The sequence below is a fragment of the Ornithorhynchus anatinus genome, chromosome 9 (assembly GCF_004115215.2).
Source record: "Ornithorhynchus anatinus isolate Pmale09 chromosome 9, mOrnAna1.pri.v4, whole genome shotgun sequence".
NCBI lineage: Eukaryota > Metazoa > Chordata > Mammalia > Monotremata > Ornithorhynchidae > Ornithorhynchus > Ornithorhynchus anatinus.
Window position 1 is genome coordinate 42109723 of NC_041736.1, and position 19940 is coordinate 42129662.

Genomic DNA, 19940 nt, shown 5'->3' on the forward strand with positions numbered 1-19940 from the left:
TCTGGTGATGGTCCATATTGCTCTCTTGAATATTCATTCATCTTTCTTTTTCTTTCTCTCTCTTTCTCTCTCTCTTCCCGACACTTTGCCAATTAAAACCTAAATCTACATACTGGCTTCCAAGCCCTGCCATGAGCCACACAGGTCCATGGAGGGGGGTAAGGCATTTCTCTCCCTCCTCCTTCCATGGGTTGCATTGTGATAGACACTGGGCGCTGACTGAGCCTTGCATAAGCGGGAAGGGAAGTGTTGAGCTACACTGGGGCACTGATATCATCTAAATTAACACCCCAATGTTTGAGTTGGATTTGACCTCCTTAGAATGCTAACACACCCACACTCACCCACACATGCCACCACCATCCATCTCCCATCTCCTCCCCCGGCATGGTACATGTGCCCAGTGTTCAGAAAATGTATGACTTATTGGAAAATCACCAACCAGATTTCTTAAAAGCCACTTGTGTGAAGCAAACTCCTGGCTTTGTCCCTTCCCAACAGAGTAGAAAGTGCTGGTGATGCTTCTGGAGATGATGGTGTTCAGAGGTGGAAGGACGGCCACTTTTCTGGCAGAAACAGGTAGGTGAGAAGAGTGTCGGGGGTTGGGGGGAGGGATGGAGTCAAAATGAGTTTGGTTTTAGACTGAAAGCTCCTTGAGGGCAGAGTCTGTCATGTTTATTGTACTCTCCCGAGGACCACGTACAGAGTTCTGTGCCCAGAAGGGGCTGAGGAAACACTGTTTGCTCAGCTACCTCCCTTCTTCACAAATGGAGAGACAGTATGTGGTGCTCTCTGTGTCACAGTCTTGCTGTCAACAGTACTAACTACCACTTCCTTTCACCTTTCCCAGCTCCCACAGGGAGCTCACATCTAACGGGCTTTTCCTCTTGATGTACAGGTGGCCAGGTCATAGTTGGGAAGGTAGCTGATGAGAAAGTGGAGATTCAAGAAGGGAGTTTAAAGCCTGAAGTAGGCAGAAAAGGCCATGGGCTTGGAAGTCACTGAGGAGGGAGTGAGAGCACTGCTTTGCCTGACACTGGCAGAAATATAGCATAAAAAGGTTTAACTTACAGCGGTATGGTTTTCGGCTCCCATCAAGATTGCTTAGCTGCAGGAATGCAGGAAATGGGCCGTCTGGGGTGATTTGGAGAGTGATAGGAAAGGGGAAGGGAGAGGAGAGTATTGGAGGGAGACAACATTAGGAAAGCTGCCAAAGCAGTAATGAGGAGCAAAATAATTTGGGTTAGGAAGTTGGGAATCGAAATTGGTTATCTCCTTGGAGAGGTTGGTGCAGATTAGGAGCGATACTCTTCTCCAACCAAGTGCCTTTCATTGGCAACAGATCTGCGCCATTACCAGGAGAAAAAAAAGTGTCTCTCCATGTTGCCACTCCAGTTGGTATTAACTGGGGCCACTTGTTAGTGGTCTCTCTATGTGTCGTGTAAGTAGAAGAGATGGAGAGACTCCCTGAAGATTGTTTGTCCCTCTCAGGCGGGGGTGGGCCCTCGGCTGCTCTACCCCACCGCTGCTTTTGCTGGCTTGATGTTTGGTGGGTGTCAGCTTTCAAGGCTGAAAAAGTAAAAGAAAAAAATACATGACAAGGAATTCTCCAAAGTCAATATTGTTTTCTCATTTCCACAATCACCCCACCCAGTAACCACCACAGTAAAAATACAAGGACCTGCAGCCCGAAGAGGCTTGCACCGCAGGGGCTCACTCCAATATTTAGATTTTTGCCTTTAAGATTGAAGAAAGGCCAACATTTGCTTTTGTTTGCAAAGAGAGAGCTGAAGGATTAATCAGAGCTGTCATAGTGGAGGCATCCCATTGTATTTCTGAAGCAGGACAGGCCCGACAGATTTGGACTTTACAGGCTTCTTGTGATCAGACAAGAGAACAGAGCTGTCAGGTTAAATTAATCAAAATTAAACAACTGGGGGGAAATGCTGTATTGGAGATACTGGCTCAGGAGAGCTTGTGTATCTAGTCCAGCTCCCCTGAGCTGCCTTTTCATTGTTATATGCCCAGAATACAGTTTACGATCCTGGGTTTTGGGATTTATGGGCCACAGGCTCAGATTTTATAATGAGCATATGTATAGCCTCACTTGCTTCAGGAAGGAAAGGCATTGCTCAAGTCAGCATTCCAGGAACAGGATTTAATAATAATAATGTTGGTATTTGTTAAGCGCTTACTATGTGCCGAGCACTGTTCTAAGCGCTGGGGTAGACATAGGGGAATCAGGTTGTCCCACGTGGGGCTCACAGTCTTAATCCCCATTTTACAGATGAGGGAACTGAGGCACAGAGAAGTTAAGTGACTCGCCCACAGTCACACAGCCGACAAGTGGCAGAGCTGGGATTCGAACTCATGAGCCCTGACTCCAAAGCCCATGCTCTTTCCACTGAGCCACGCTGCTGATTTAGCCCCTATAGCATACAGAGTGCTATCCTGGGAGCCGGGGGACTTCTCCCTCTTTAAACTCTAAGGTTGTTGTGGACAGAGACTGTGTCTATCAACGGCTGTATTGAACTGTACTCTTCCCAATTGCTCTGTACGACAGTAAGCGCTTAGTAAATACCATTGATGGAATGATTGATTGAGAGAAAATGCAAAACATGGTCCCACCCTTAAGAAGTTAACGGTTTAATGGGAGAGGGGGGAAGCAAGCATGAATATCCTGCTCCTAGTGGATATAAAATGCAAGTGAAGGGCATAGAATGCAGGAAAAATCAACAGCACAAACAGATAATGAATATCTGTGTATACCTGAATATATATCTGAATATAATGAATATTACCTGTTCTCTCATAACACGTGATTTCGGTTTGGTTTTGGCTAGAATGCTGGTAGAGAATTAGCTCCTGTCTGGATAGAACGTGCTGTGTCAGAAACAGTGGTTGTGCTTACACCCACGGCATCTATCATCAGAGAAGCAGCGTGGACCAGTGGAAGGAGCCCGGGATCGGGAGTCAGAGATCATGGGTTTGAATGCCGGCTCTGCCACTTGTCAGCTGTGTGACTGTGGGCAAATCACTTCATTTCTCTGTGCCTCAGTTACCTCGTCTGTAAAATGGGGATTAACTTTGAGCCTCACGTGGAACAACCTGATTGCCCTGTATCTACCCCAGCGCTTAGAACAGTGCTCTGCACATAGTAAGCACTTAAATACCAACATTATTATCTGTCAAGGAAAGGTACTGTTTATGAGAGTTTTCCTTAATGGGGGAGTGGTGGGGGCTCCTTGGAAAGTGATAGCTGCTATGCAGGAGAGATGAGTGTAGTGAATGAACGGAGATGACCGTACATGCTAAGGAGTTGCTCATTGAAAGTGACCAGAGTAGAAGGGGATGAGGAATGGGGATGGGGTAAGGTTTTGAAAGAAGGAAGGGATGTGGTTTCATGAAGAAGATTGTCAACTCTTGCAGGCTAGAGTGTCTTTTCCTTCCATTTTACTCACCTAAGAGCCTTGTTCTAGGCTTGGCACTTATTAGGGGGCAGCATATACTGTTGAATTAAGTTGAGAAGGCAGAAGGCTCCAAGAGTTTGTACAGAGTTAGAGCTGTGTGTGGATCGGGCCCAGACCAGGAGCCCTACCAGTCTCCAGCCCCTAAGGCCAGGATATGTTAGCCCAAAGCCAAATCCTTAAGAAGCAGCATGGTGTAGTGGATTGAGCATGGGGCTGGGAGTCAGAAGGTCATGGGTTCTAGTCCCAGCTCTGCCACTTGTCTGCTGTGTGACCTTGGGCAAGACACTTCTTGGGGCCTCAGTTACCTTATCTCTAAAATGGGGATTAAAACTGTGAGCCCCATGTGGGCCAACCTGATTACCTTGTATCTATCCCGGCACTTAGAATGGTGCTTGGCACATAGTAAGTGCATAACAAATACCATAATTATTATTATTGTTGTTGTTAACTGGGTTAGAAGGGGTAACTGGGTTAGAAGGGGTCATCAGAGACTAAAGGCAGTACCATCACATCCTCTTCCCTGGCACCACGCTGCCTCTGTACAATCACAGTCACTGCCTCCTTGCCCCCCGAGTCTTCTGCCCAACCCATCAGTCAGTCATATTTGAGCATTTATTCTGCCTAGAGAACAGTGCTTGGGAGAATACGATACTTTTTCCATTAGGCCTTGGTGCTTAATAATACTGTTGATTAATTGAATGGACAGTAATATCAAAGGCTCTAATCTCCCACACCAGGGATCAGCCCGTGCCCTCCATCCTCTCTATTCAAACCCAGGGCAATTCCTTTTTTTCATTTATTAAATCCATATCTGTTATCAAATGACAAATCAGAAGCCAGTTTTTTGGTTCACAGATGCTGATAATGCCCAACTCTTCCAGGCTTGCTTTCTCTCTCAGGCTCTGCAAAACATTCATCAATCAGTCAATACTATTTATTTAGGTCATTCTCTTGCAGAGCACTGTACTTAGTACTTGGGAGAGTACTGTACTGTTAGATTTGACCCCTGCCTTCAAATATTTTATAATCTCCCTTGACATAATTTGGGGACAGATGTGCTGCCTTTTGTTCACAGGTGGGGAAAAAATAAAAACCACTGTGGTATTTTGTTAAGTCTTTACTAGGTGCCAAGCAATGAACTAAAAGCTGGGTTAGACACAGGATCATCAGGTCTCACCTGGAACTCACAGTAGTTCTGTTTGAGTAAGGAGGAGAGAGAGCAGGTATTGGATCCCTATTTTGCAGGTGAGGGAACTGAGACCCAGAGAAGTTATGTGACTTGCCCAAGGTCATACAGCAGAGCTTGGATTAGAAGCCAGGTCCCCCGGCTCCCAGGTCAGTGATCTTCCCACTCGCCAGTGACAGAGAGGCAGAGAGAGGGTGATGTCTCTTGGATTGAGGGTGACTTGTGAAAGGGCCCAGACTCTGGACTGTCAGCCCAGCTCTTCCATCTTCCTCAGCTGGTCTTTCTGCAGAGAGTCTGAGTTCTCAGACCCCAGGTATGAGAGGCATAGGGAATTACTCAGGCTCAAAGGAGCTCTTCCATCCCAGAACGGTAAATGTTAGCAACTCTTCTAGAACTCCAGGGCCAGCTTCATTGCTGCCACTGGGCAGTTGAAAGGTGAGTGAGTGGATGGAAGTCAGAGTGGGTGGGGCAAGGCTGGATTCCCCCCCACCCCCCACGGAGCTGAACTAGTCTTCCATTGTTTCCTGGCTCATAGCCCAAGCTGGATGTTCAGATCACCCCACTGATGCGGCTCACCATGAGACCCTGGCACCCACTAGGGCACTTCAGAGGGCCCTCTGGAAATCTAAACTGATCACTCCCCTCAAAGGCCATTTGACTCAGGTTGAATTTTGGAGTTTCCACCAGTAATTTCCATCATACCCAGCTATACTCTCTTCTGTACCTGTCCCCGCCCCCACCCCACTGCTGCTTTGCCAGTAGAGTGGCCATCTGTCTGGTTTTACAATTGCCAGTCCAGTTTATAGCTGGCCTGCCTCCTGTCCGATCCCTAAAGGATGAGAAGTGCCATCCGGGGTCACCTTGTGAGCAACAGATGGGCAGCAGGAGCCAGAGTCCTTGACCACATCCAATAGATTTGGCTGTATGTCAGCACCATCTAGGCCCCCGAGTTGAGGTGCCCTGGGATGGCTCTAGCAGCAACCGCACAAGAGCAGCAGCAGGGTAAGATGGGGGCAAGGGGAGAGGCTCCAATACGTGGCGACAATGTTAAACACAAGCTCCAGAGAGCCGAGGGCAGGATGTGCTGCTGGGAGAGGGAGTGAGAGCCATCTTGAGTCCTTGGGTTCACACTGATTCAGGACTCTCCTGCCTCTGGCACTCACTAAGTACCGTGCTGAATTTAGCTCTGCTTCTGTTTGGGAGGGATCTCTGGCCCACCCCCTCTGAGGGCTTCCATTTCACTACAAGTTGGGCAAATGGACCCTTCTCTAATACGTAGGGGCATTAGGAAGGATTACAAATAAGAGATGTTGTATCTTTCGCTGGAGAAATAATCTCCAGGACTTGACTTTGGGAACTTAGACCTCTCTCCCTGGCACTTAGGTGTGATTTGATCAGACCAGTCCACTGTTTCTCTTTGGTGGCTATACGTTGTGGAGGGAATTCCAAGAAAAGAGAGCGAAAGGAACACAGCTGCCTTTAGCCAGTATTAAGTGCTACAAGTAATGGTTCCCATCATTTTCAGCTGGAGAAGCTGAGCCAAGGGAAGAAACCGGAGGATGAAGGAGAATACCCTTTTGGATATAGAATAAGGTCCTAGGCAGGAGGCCTGATCCACGAGCCCACCCCCAGGTGGCCCTTGCACCCCAGATTCTTCAGGTTCAACCCTGGGGTGTCTTAGTAGCAGTAATTAAGGTCCCAGGTCAGAGGTTAAGTTTGAAAACCCCTCCTATACTCTGGCCTCCTTGAAGAGCTGTTGGCATGCAGAACTGTTGGCATGCAGAGCTCCCACTTCCCTCCAGCCTAAGCTTTTTGTATCGTTTGATATCAGACAGCCTAGTTTCCAGCAGTTCTGTTCCCAGTGCCCGGAGCTGATCTGGCATTGGACACCCTTATGTCCAGTACTTTAATTTTAAATGCCCAGTCTCCCTCTACCTTGGCTCCTGCCCATGAGTCTGAGGACTGGGAAGCAGTATTCACGTTTACGGGAACCTAAGGGGAATGTAAGGTTTCAAGCCAGGGAGCTGGCCTGCCCTCCTTCCCCTCTCCCTGACCCCCCGTAGATAGACAACGGGTCCTGGGGATTTCCGCTAAAGATCCATATGAGGTCATTAAGGTATGTTGTGAAACCTGCAAAACTTGCTTCTGTTATTTCCTTGTTGGCAAAGGGCATCGGTGCCTTCTGTGCCACTTTCCATGAGGCGGGGCACTCACAGACATGCTTAGGAGGCAGTGGGAGAGACAAAGCTGGAGACAGACAAAGCTAGAGAGACTCGAGAGTCCGTGAGGCAGGACCCATGCTGAGTGCAGGACCCTCATATAAATGATGCCCAAAGATAGTGCCAGGACTGAACTCCCAAGAGAGGGAGAAATGTTGGCAGAAAGGAGGCTACTTCACAAGATTTTATGGCCAGCGAGAAGGCAGGAGCTCAGTCAGTGCGAAACTAGGGTTGCCCATTTAGGGTGTAGGGCAACTCCGGGGGAACAATTCTCAGACTGGGAACTTGGGCTCTGACTACTCCAGGAACCCCATTCCTTAGGTTTCTTAGGCCTCTCTGCCAGGCTGGGAACTACCTTCCTTATGGAGTCAACCCCAAGGCCAGGCTGAAGGTGATGCTTTCCCATGTGTCGGTCCACTCAGTGGCCATGATAGGAATGAGGCAGACCCCGAAAGGAATAATCAGATAGTTTGTTCCTGCAGGCGCTGTCCTATTTCCATGGGGCTTCCTAGGGACAAGACTTTTCCTGTTCCCTACTTCCCAACTAGGAACTGGAGCCCCGGGAGACCCAAGGGGTCAGGCCAAAGTAATTGCAGTGGATTGCAGATCAGATAGGGATAAAACTCTTTTCTGGATGCAGACCGGCTGTTCCCGGCTGGCCACATGGCATCATGGAAAGAGCAAGAGAACAGGAGTTGAGAGAGGCAGGTTCTAATCCCAGCTCTGCCACCGATCTGCTCTGTGACCCTGGGCAAGTCAACCTCTCTGGGCCTCAGATTCCTCATCTGCAAACTGGAGACACTTGCTCTCCCTATCTCTTAGATTATGATCCCTGCGCGGGTCAGGGACTATCTTGTATTTTTTCTGGTATTTGTTAAGGACTATGTGCCAGACATTGGGGTAGATACAAGGTAATTGGGTTGGACACGGTCCCCGTCCCACATGGGGCTCCCAGTTTTAATCCCCATTTTACTGATGAGGAAGCTGAGGCACAGAGAACTTAAGTAACTTGCTTAAGGTCACACAGCAGACGAGTGGCAGAGCCAGGATTAGAACCTAGATCCTACCCCCAGTCCGCACTTGAGTGCTTGGTACCTAGTAAGGGCTTAATGAATGCTTTAATTATTATTATCCACTTCTGAACCCAGCCTGCTGTCCAAAGGGACCTAGCCACCCCTGGTCCCCAGATCCCTCCCCAACACTTGTTTAGTGGTTGCTTCCAGACCCCATCATTATAATCAAAGGTTTAAGAGCCTGTGTGTGTGAGTGTATGCATGTTCATGTGTCTGGGCACATGCTAAGCTTTGTCCCAAGTGAATTCAGCAGAAACTCTTCCTACCCTCGACTTTACCATCTAAGACAGACCGCACTGACAAGGACACATATATAAAGAACTTAGAGGACACCCAAGAAACAGTCGTAATACCATAAATGACTGAAATTAAAGAATTAAATTGTGTAAAGGTGAATAATATAATAATTATGGTATTTGTTAAGCGCTTACTCTGTGCCAAGCACTGTATGCTGAGCTTTGGGGTAGATACAGGGTAATTAGAGTGTCCCATGTGGGGCTCACATTTTTTAATCCCCATTTTACAGATGAGGTAACTGAGGCACAGAGAAGTTAAGTGACTTGCCCAAGTCACAGCAGACAAGTGGCAGAGCGGGATTAGAACCCACATCCAGGCCTGCGCCTCCTCTCCCTTGGACTGCACGGCTGGAGCAGCCTGACCTTCAGCTTTGGACGGGCTGGTTTGGGGAAGGACATCGGGGGGATGCCAAGTGAGGACAGCATAAAGTCCAAGACACTGCGGAGCTGTAATTAACTGCAAGATTGAAACAGAGGAGAGCGAGATTGGTTGGGAGAGCAGCAAAATCAGGAAGGAGGTGACAGTCTAAGAGCAGGGCCTTGAGGAAGGCAGTGATAGCAAGCCACAAATTCTCCCAGTGACATCAAACACAGACACTCTGTCTGGAATCAAACTCCCTCCTCTCCCCCCCACCTCAGCTGTCTTCTTTTATTTGCTATTATTATTATCACTATTGCATTTAAGTGCTGTTTTAAGTGCTGGGGTAGATATGAGTTATTCAGATCAGACACAATCCCTGTCCCACATGGGGCTCACGGTCTAAGTAGGAGGGAGACCAGGCAACAATTCCCCATTTTACCGATGGGGAAACTGAGGCACAGAAGATGTGACTTTTCATTTCATTCAATAGTATTTATTGAGCGCTTACTATGTGCAGAGCACTGTACTAAGCACTTGGAATGAACAAGTCGGCAACAGATAGAGACGGTCCCTGCCGTTTGACGGGCTTACGGTCTAATCGGGGGAGACGGACAGACGAGAACGATGGCAATAAATAGAGTCGAGGGGAAGAACATCTCGTAAAAACAATGGCAACTAAATAGAATCGAGGCGATGTACATTTCATTAACAAAATAAATAGGGTGATGAAAATATATACAGTTGAGCAGACAAGTACAGTGCTGAGAGGATGGGAAGGGAGGGGGGAGGAGCAGAGGGAGATGGGGGGAAAAGAGGGTTAAGCTGCGGAGAGGTGAAGGGGGGGTGGTAGAGGGAGTAGAGGGAGAAGGGGAGCTCAGTCTGGGAAGGCCTCTTGGAGGAGGTGAGTTTTAAGTAGGGTTTTGAAGAGGGGAAGAGAATCAGTTTGGCGGAGGTGAGGAGGGAGGGCGTTCCGGGACCGCGGGAGGACGTGGCCCAGGGGTCGACGGCGGGATAGGCGAGACCGAGGGACGGTGAGGAGGTGGGCGGCAGAGGAGCGGAGCGTGCGGGGTGGGCGGTAGAAAGAGAGAAGGGAGGAGAGGTAGGAAGGGGCAAGGTGATGGAGAGCCTCGAAGCCTAGAGTGAGGAGTTTTTGTTTGGAGCGGAGGTTGATAGGCAACCACTGGAGGTTTTAAGAAGGGGAGTGACATGCCCAGACTTGCCCATGGTCACACAGCAGGCAATTGGCAGAGCAGGATTAGAACCCAGGTCCTCTGACTCCCAGACCTGGGCTCATTCCACTAGAACACGCTGCTCTTTTTAACTATATTAGGCAGACATATTCATGTGTATACTTGGAAATACGTATGTGAGTAATGCGCTTACAATTTCAGGCAGATAAAAATATAAATGTGTAAAAATCAAGGGCTTTATAGGGTGGATTAATTGTCATATGGATTATATATGTGGATCAGCAGAGTGCTCTGCTATTAAAGATCTACCCAAACCGAATCAACACAAGTTAGAACAGCCTGTAATAATGTTCTTAAAGGTTACTGTGCTGGCCTCCACATCATTTTTGTGGCTACACCTTTTTAAGATTAGACTAATCATGATAAATGGCTTTAAGATGAAGTAAAACCTAGACAAATAATAACTTGGAAAAAAATCCTGAAAAAATGCCATTTTCAATGAGAATGTTAATTATTTTTAAGTGAACCTCATCGGTTTGTTGGTGTTAAATCAAAATATGAGGTCACCACATTTGAGAACCACTAATCTTAGTGGGGCCTTGCGCCACACAATGATCAATAAGAGGTTAAGGCTGAAGCAACACCTAGGAAAAAAACCTTGGCTAGAAATAAACACCACATTAAAATAAGAGGAAGGCCTTGAGAAGCCTTCGGAGAACAGGAGATAAGAAAAATAGCAACACTGAGGCGGCAGGAAGGACATAGTTTGGAAGATCCAGATAAATATGACAAAGAGTAGCTTGTCAGTAGTAATGAATAACTTGATGAATCAATATGTAAAATGAGTAGCCATAATGAGTTCACCAAAAACTCAGGTTTCCCGATAAGAGCTCGAGGACAGGGGAGGGGAAGACAGACACTCCCTCCCTCAAATCACAGAATTCAGACCCACCAAGTAACCCAAACTCAGGCATTATCCTGAGAGGTCCTGACAGCCTGGCTGGTTTTCAAGGCTGTCAACTTCCTTGAAAAGGAGATGTTTCTTATCACCCACAGATAGATACTTGGATTCCCCCACCCTACCACCCTTCATGAAGTCCCTGAGGTAGGGAAGCACTGAGGCCTGGCGGAAAGAGCACAGGATTGAGAGTCAGGAGACCTGGGTTCTAATCCCAGCTCTGTTGCGTGCCTGCTGGGTGGCCTTGGGCAAGCCATTTAACTTCTCTCTGTCTCACTTTTCTCATCTGTAAAATGGGGATTCAGTAGCTGATCTCCCCCTTAGACCGTTAGCCCCGTGTAAGACAGGGATTGGTTCAGATCTCATTGATCTCTCCTCCACTGCTTGGCCCATACTCCTCTATAGATCCCACGATTATTTTTAGCTCACTAAAAAGCTCTGACCCTTCTGAATAGGCCTTGAGGCAATCGATAGAAAACATGCCTGGTTCCGAGGGGATATCACCTCACTTCGGTCTAGAGCTCTGTGCTACCAGCAGATCCCCCACAAAGCCACTTGGAGGGGAAAGATTTCTGACGAAAGAACCTCCCAGGCAAAATCAACAGGCTCGGTAGAAAATACCTTCTAACTTAGGTTGCAGAGATGGCAGTTGTTCCTGAGGCGGCTACCCTGGCCACCCCCCTGCTGGTCTCTGGCACCGAGGCACAGCGTCGGCACGGTGCTAGGGTCACTTTGGCTATGAACAGGTTTTGTACGTTAACCCCCTGGGTGTGCTGGCTATCGGGCTGCTCCCTCGCCGGCCTACTCGGCGCCCCTCTGCCCCAACTGGCTGGAAATAGTGAGGGTGGTGGCGCGGCACGCGCACCACCAGCACCCAATTCGATTCCTTCCCGCAAGACCTGAAGCCTTTCTGACTGGGCCAAGGCTCCTCAGGTGTTTCCGCTTAGAGGCTCCTGCATTTGGACATTCCGTCCTCCCCTGCTGCTTTGGGACCGACCAAGAGCCCAATGGGAGGGGCGGTCTGGCCTGGTCAGCAGCGAGGCCCCGCTGGCAGTTCTGCCGTTGTTACTGCCCAGTCAGGCAGCAGCTCCTTCTAAAACACTGTCAATCAATCAATCAATAGTATTTATTGAGCACTTTACTGGGTGCAGAACAGACATCAGAGGGAGGAGGTGGGGCGGCATTGGCGTCGATCCCTGTTGGCGTCAGCCAGTCAGCCGGGCACCGTGGTAAAGCTAAAAATAAAATCCGGAGGTAGGCCATTGGCCTGGGACATGCAGACAGAAAGGAGAAAAAACAGGAACAAAGTGGGATTGTCAAAGAAAGGAAGGAAAAATGCCGGGTGAACTGAAATTCCAAGGATGTCGTCGGGAGGGCCAATGGAGAGCTAGGGAGTTCCCACAAAATGGGTTAGCCAGAGAGAGCAGGCGGCACCCAGGAGGAAGGGGAGGAAAGTGGGCTGAGAAATTGCTTGGTCCTCTGAGAAGGGAGAGGTTGAAAATGTTCCTGGATCCTGCTTGCCCTGACCTTTTAGCCAATAAGGAAAGAACATTTTGCAATTATTTTTTTTTTCCAGCACGGAAAGCGGGAAAACACTCAGGGGTGTTCCTGGAGATGCGAGGTTTGTGGGTTATACACACACCCCCTCCACCACTCCATAGCCAAAGCATCATCTGTACAAGTTCCCTGCTATGCAGGTGACGGTCCCGGTCTCTCCCTTCTCTTGGGGTGACATCAGGGGACCACCAGGACCCCACTTATTGAAACCTGAAGCTCGGAGCGTTGGATACTTATGTCTGGGGTTCTAAATACTGATGTCTGGAGTGCTGAATTCTGATGCGTGGGGTTGCTGATGACGGGAGATGCTGGGCCCTGATGTCTGGGATTGCTGGTTACTGATATCCCGGGTTTTTTTGTTGTTTTTTTTTTAGCTCTTGTTGTTTTTGGGGTGTTCGTCACAGAGTCCATGTACTGCATGGGGCTCACAGTTTTAATCCCCATTTTACAGACGAGGTAACTGGGACACCTAGAAGTGAAGTGACTTGCCCAAGGTGTCACAGCAGACAAGTGGCAGAACTGAGATTAGAACCCAGGTCCTTCAGACAAGTGGCGGAACTGGGATTAGAACCCAGGTCTTTCTGACTCCCAGGCCCCTGCTCTATTATGTTGTCTAGGGGTGCTGGGTAGCTGATGTCTGGAATGCTGGATGCTGCTATCTCGGAATGTTGGATTCTGATATCTAGGAGTGCTGGGCAGCTGATTTCTGGGAATGCTGGATACTGTTGTCTCGGGATGCTAGGTGCTGAAACCTGGAGATCCTGGGTGCCCCCACAGGCACTTCACTACTTACCTCAGTGCTCTGAAGTATCCGGTCCTGCCACGTTCCCGAGAAACCAAGTTAAGCGAAAAGTGCCAGTCTCCTTTCCGCATCCCACAGCCCCCACTCCTGCTTGGAAACCGTGCCTTCTCATAAGCAAACACACAGATACAAACACACACCCACACACACAGATGCCCTTCAGAAAGTCTCTTAGTGCAGTGGAAGCTGTGCTAATTTCTCTTACACTCCCCAAGGTCTCCACCCTTTCTTCTTTTTGCTAACATGTTTGAAATTATATAGCTCCCTTTTTACCTCATCCTGCACTAATAAACCCAAAGTGCTGCCCCAAGCATTATTTTCAGGAGCTCAGAAATCCCTCTCTCAAGCACATTTGCTGCTGGAATATTATGTTAAGGTGGTTTATTGGCCTCCATCCTCTCCTCTACCCTCCATCAGCTGCTCCCTCTCACACCCCCTGCTCCCATCATCAACTCTCTCCCCACTTTCCCCTCTTCCCTTATCACCATTCTTCTCACCAATTCCTGCACCCCTGTACTCTTCCCATCAGATTCTAGGCCTCTGATCTTGGGATCCTGGGATGCTGGTTATTGTGATCTTTAGGGAAGATGGATTTCTTTCTATGCTTCGCCTGCCCTTCTGGGCCAAATTTCCATAGCTTCACCACAGTTTTCAGTGGGGCCGGGGCAGAGGCTGGGGCCGGGGCTGGGGCCAGGGCAGCAAGCAGTTTCAAGGCTGTGTGTTTCCTGCATATTCTTGACAGGAAGCCCTTTCATGTGCCTGCCAGCGGGGTCCTGGCAGGGCCTGGGAAGGAGGGAGAGCTGCAAGTGTGAAAAACACCCTGTGTTTAGAGACTGGCCCGAGAGAAGGAAAGCAGAGCAAATGGGAGGATAAGCCAAGAGGGACATAATCTATGGTCACCATCTAGATTCTGGGCCTGCCAGGGCTCAAAGCAAAGGGAGGTGGGCATCAAGGGCTTCAACCTAGGCACAGAGAAGAAAATTAGATTGGGTGGAGATAGGAGACAGGAAAATTCATAAACCCCCTATCCCAACCCCCCACATTTCACTCCCTCCCACTAGTGCTGTGATACCGTTCAGATTGATTCACCTTCACCAGCCCCCTCAATAAACCAAATCTGGGTAAACAAGCCCCAGAGGGACAGAGCAGATCAGGTTATGCCAAGGACTGAGAGAGGCAGGAGCGATGCCTCTGCAGCTCTGACCCTCACTCTCTCTCCCCTGGTTGGTTATTTTTCCACTGGAGACTTGAAGAAAAACAAGAGGAGGCTTTCTGAAATCCTGGAGGCTGTTTTCATTTACTTAAGGGAAAGTCAGGCATAAACTTGTCCCTGAGAGGTTGCAGATCAGGGTGAGCTCTAGACACCCAATGACTGGGAGCAAGTACTCAGAGGAAGGCCGGGGGCAAAGAGAGCACTGACCCCAGAAGGTTCACATGGCATCTCATAAAATCCACGGAGGTGTCCTGGTGACTCCGAACCTAAGATTCCTTGTCAGGTAGGCCCAGCCGCTGATTATTTGACTCCGTCTAGAAAAGTCTCAAGACCACTTGTGTCCATGTCAGCTTCCAGCGAGGAAACAATGCCAGGGATTCTATTGTAGGCTCTATTTAAAAAAACAAAAACAAAACACTGGTCAACAAGACCCTGGTGCTTTCCCAGTGGGCTCCTCTAAACTGGCAGGCGTCTCCCCTCCCCAAACCCCATCTAAGCCTCCAGCTCTTCCCAATGAGCCTTGACATAATGCAGCTTCCTTTGTCCAGCAGGACACTAGCACTGTATTCTGCTTCTTTCCAGATGGTGTTTCAGAATGGTAGAGAGAGATTTAGAGGAAGAAGTATTGAGACTTTCTTGAACCACGTTTGTTGGTGCCCATGTCATCATTACGTGACTCCTGTGTCCACTTTCTCTTTTGTTTCTTGTGATTCAGAGGGAACTGACTAGGAAGCTGCGGTCTCATGGCTCCAAAGTTTAATCTCCTCCCTGCTCTAATCCTTTATTTGCAGTTTTTCAAAGACGTTGGTTTGTCCACTTGACCTGGCTGCATCTCGGCCCATCCAACTCACACCTTTTCCCTGAGTGGTAGTGTTCTTCCCAAGGCCGAGTCCTCTCTCCCCACCTTCTTTCAGGTAGGAAGAACAGTTCCCATCCTTGGGAGAGGCTGAGATCAGATCTTGAGATCACTTTGTTCAGAAACTTCTGAGGCTGCCCTCCACAACCCCAGGGGTTGAATCTGTTGCATATAAGGAAGGTAATAGAAGGCCATCCTGAGTCTCTTACCCAGGAGAAGTAGTCATGGCCTGATGGGCTAAGGCAGAGGTTTTCACCTGCGGGACCTGGGGTGGGATCCTTTCAGGTACTAACATGGTTACATGGAGCCTGCTTCTCTCAGGACTCCTTAGAGAGACTCCAGCGGCAGGTGGGCTGGGTGTAGGTGTGTGATGGAGTTGATGCTGGTCACAGTGGAGTGGAGATAGTGTCATCTTCGGATGAAATTTTAAATTCAAGGGGATGTTATTTCTCAAAAAATGATTGAAAAGCTGAAGACAGCTTTCTATCTGTTAATTATCTTAGTGTCTGGCTCCCCAGTTAGAATGGAAGCTCCTCAGAACAGGAACCTTCTCTGCTAACTCTATCCTACTCTCCCAAGCTCCTAGGAAGGAGCTGTGCACACAATAGGTGCTCAGTAAATACTATTGATTGTGAGCTGTTGTGGGCAGGGATTTTCACTATTGCTGCATTGTACTTTCCCAAGTGCTTAGTACAGTGCTCTGCACACAATAAGGGCTTAATAAATACGATGGAATGAATGAATCAATAAATGATCCCCTACCTGGGACTTGTTCCTAACTTAAACACAGGGATTACTATCCCACCATTCCCCAAACCCACGACTAACTTCCCTTAGCAGGTTTTCTGTGGGCACAGTGTCCACAGATCCTTCCCTGTTGTCCACCATTCTGACCTATGGCCTTTTTGATTAATACTGGTTTCCTATGTCTGTTCTTTGGGGACTCCTGGGAATGAGGGATTCATGGCTCTGGACTTTCCTTCCCCTTGTCCAAGTCCTTCCCTCTAATTTGTCGTGCTTCCGCCGGTGTCTCCAGATGAATAGTTGCTATCCTATACAAAAGATCTTTTTCTTATGAGGGGTTGTTAGGATTTTCCCTGTTCTAGGACCCTCTAGACCCTTCTCACGCTTTGATGCTGGTCTTCTGGGTGGGGTTTCTCCCCTTCTTCCCGCTCCCACCTTCCTGGGCTCCCAGGCACATGCAGGCAAACAGACCCATCATACACATCCACAGCTACAGCCTGAGCTTCCAAAAAATGAGCAGGTCTGAGCAGTTCCCTTCTTTCTCCATTTCTCAGAAATAAAGTTCAGGTGTCTGGAAAAAAAGAGATTTCTCCAACAGCTAAACTACAGTTCTTTTTTCAGATGTTTAAGCACTGTTTCTGATTGATTAAGAGTAAAGCGAAAGCTGAAGGGAGAAAAGAAGGCTCAGAGCTACTTATTTCTTAGGGACGTTTGTGAGTTATCTGCTAAATTCCCCTATCCTCTTCATTGCTGCCTACAGTCTTATGGATAATTGAGTTTTCTGTCATAGTCTGAGTTACACAAATTTCTTCCAAATTTCTAATCCACCAATTCAGTTCTTGCTTTGTTCCTGAGCCCTCTCCTGCTCACTTGCCCTGCTACCTCTGGCAAGCTGGTAGTTGGAAACCAGAGAGAAGCTGCCCATCTCTAATTCTATCCCAGTCTAAGTTGAAAGCTTTTCGAGGGAATGGTGACAGAGTCTTTCCTATGGGCTTAGTTAGCTAAAGGCTTCCCTGGAAGTCAGAATCAATCAGTGATATTTACTGAGCACCTCCTGTCTGCTGAAGACTTCCAGATCTTACATGCTAAGTGCTCAGGACCGGCAGGTGTGGAGGGAACAGGGCAGGTAATTCTTCCAGCTTCAGTGAAGTCCACAGAGCCCTCCAATTTAGTATTTATCCCAGCTTTACAAAAAAGATCCTTTACAAAAAAGGTTTAAGATTAGCTCTAGGTTTAAGAAGCATGGCCTAGTGGAAAGAGGATGGATCCAGAAATCAGAGAACCTGGGTTCTAATCCCACCTCTGCCACTTGTCTGCTATATGACCTTGGGCAACTTGCTTAGCTTCTCTGTGCCTCAGTGACCTCATCTGTAAAATGGGGATTAAGACTGTGAGCCCACTGTGGGACACAGACTGTAGCCAACCTGATTATCTTGTACTTACCCCAGTGCTTAGTATGGTGCCTGGCACATAGTAAGCACTTCACAAATACCATTAAAAAAACCTGGCTGGAGACAGTGGAGTAAGAATCCTCAGTGATTTTGGCCCCAGAAATCAGAGTTGGGGAACTATGATCCATCAGTATCAATAGTGTTTATTGAGTACCTACTCTGTGTAGAGCACTGAGCACTTGGGAGAGTACGATACAACTAGTAGACATGATCTCTGGCCCCAAGGAGCTTGCAGTTGTGGCAGACTGTTGGTGGTAGCCCTTTCTCTTAGTTTGTCCTGGTGTTTGCCCTCCTTTCTGTAGACATTTATTGAGCACCATAAAGTGGTTGTCTATGAGCAAGACCCAAAACTGAATTTCTATAGAAAAACAGATTCAGAAACAGCAGACTGTGGCCCCCCATTGTATCTGAAAGGCCCAAACGTGATTTAAATGACCATTTGTCTAAAAGAGAAAATGTTTTGGCTGTTCCAGTGCTGGGAAGGAGGGCACCTGGCCCCCCTGCCTCCTGCCACCAAAGGAGTCCAACCTGAAGCCTGGACTGGCCCCGGGGAGTTGGCAGGATGTTTTGCTATTTCCCTCACCATCCTCCCTCGGGGCAGCTGTTGGCTGTCTCTGCATGATGAATTCACGAACAGCAATAGACATGCCAAATGCCCCTCCTCTCCACTTCCCCGCATGGGCTGAAGCTGACAGCTCCATGCTCCATTACCGGGCCTGCAGCTGGGCACTTGGCAAGGAGAAATTAAGGTGGGCGGGAGGCTGGGGGGAGAAGAGTTCACCCTAAGATGCTGGAAAACCAGTTATGTGAAGAAAAGGAAAATGGAGGCAGTGCTGGTAGCCATGAAAAGTGAAGGCAGAGTGGGGTGTTTTTAAAGAAAGGGCAGAGCTAGGATCAGGAGCAGGGACAGGGACAGGGACAGGGAAGAGGCCAAGGACAGGGTATTATTGAACAGAGAGCAGAGTTGGCTCATTCATTCTGTACTAGCCTTTCCCCCTTCTGCAAAACCTTCAATGGTTGTCCTTTCCTCTCTGCATCAAGAAGAAACTCTTGGCCATCAGCTTTAAGGTACTCAATCAGTCTCCCCGCTACTTATCCAATCTCTTCTCCCATTACACCTCAGCTTGCACTCTTCATTCTTCTCGAGCTAACCTTATCACTCTGCCTGTTTCTTGCCTCTCCTATTTCTGATCTCTAGCTGAACAACTAAAACTAGAAGCCTTCCCCTATGGCCGGTGTGCCTCTGTGTTAGGACAGAGCTGTCTGTTCTGGCTCCTCTCTCCCTGACCAGTCTCCCACTTCCAGAGGGCAAGAAGTTGGTAGTGAGAAAGACTTGAGGAGGAAATTCTAGGAGGGTTGGTCAGTGGGAGTAATGTAAGCTCTTTGTGGGCAGGAACCATGTCTACCAACTCTGTCTTTCCACTCTGTTGTGTTGTATTCTCTTAAGCGCTTACTACTGTGCTCTGCACACAGTAAAGCTATCATTTATGGAATGATTAGGCACCTAATGAATGCAATTCATTGGAGCAAATACTTGGAAAGTACAGCATAAGCACAAGATATGTTTTTTGCCAGAAAGAGCTTACACTCTAATAGCATGGAGGGGAGACAGACCCAGAAATATTCACAGTGGAATCAGAATAAAAAAAGATTGAACATTCAATCAAATACGCATGTAGAGACAAGGGCGGAGACTAGGCATAAATAAATAAATTAATACTTGCATGCTCAAGTGTTGCGGTGGAGAGAGGCCGGCACAATATAAAAATAGCAGACATAAAGACATCATCTGGTTCTGTATCAATACTGCATTGGTGGGGAGCTGGAGGAAGACCAACCGAAAAGAAGAATGTCCGGCTCAGAGCTAGCTGAATGGCCACCCTATATCCAGGTCTCAGGAGATCCCGGTTCCCCAGAGGCATCGAGAGCCACTGGGTAACGAGCTAGATAAATGTTTCCTTTGATTCAGGCTGAGGAGGAGAGAGCACTGAGGAGGAAAGAGCATGCAGACGCTATTTAACTATTCATTAAACCCCATTCCTTCCCTCCCCAAGGTCTAGTGTGCCCCGGGATACATGCAGGAGCAGAAGCCTTTTTTAAGCGGCTCCCGGGGCTAAGGGCTTTTCATCTTGCCATCCTGCAGGTCAAAGGAGGGTCTCCGGTGACCACCCCTCCTGCCCCCCGCCCCGGTAAGATGCTGCTGGCTTCTGCTGGGATCGCGGGAGGGGGAGGTTAAAGCAGCAGCAACAACTGCAGCTAATAATAATAATAATAATGTTGGTATTGTTAAGCGCTTACTATGTGCCGAGCACTGTTAGATACAGGGTCATCAGGTTGTCCCACATGAGGCTCACAGTCTTAATCCCCATTTTCCAGATGAGGTAACTGAGGCACAGAGAAGTTAAGTGACTTGCCCACAGCTGACAGGTGGCGGAGCCGGGATTAGACCCCCTGACCTCTGACTCCTACCACCACTGCCCTCACTGATGGTTGCTGTGGCTGTTCCAATCCGCAAGGGGATCATGCCTCGATGGCGGTTTATCGCATTCAAGCCCTAGGACTGG

General features: G+C 48.4%; 1 long non-coding RNA gene across 1 annotated transcript in view; it reads left to right on the forward strand.

Moving 5' to 3' along the window:
* Window positions 1-4: 4 nt before the first annotated feature.
* The window catches only part of LOC114814318, a 56954-nt gene continuing 37018 nt past the window's right edge, over window positions 5-19940 (forward strand). The window contains exons 1-2 of the long non-coding RNA XR_003762096.2: window positions 5-158; window positions 502-579. This is a non-coding gene — a long non-coding RNA (uncharacterized LOC114814318). The remainder of the gene's footprint in view (window positions 159-501; window positions 580-19940) is intronic.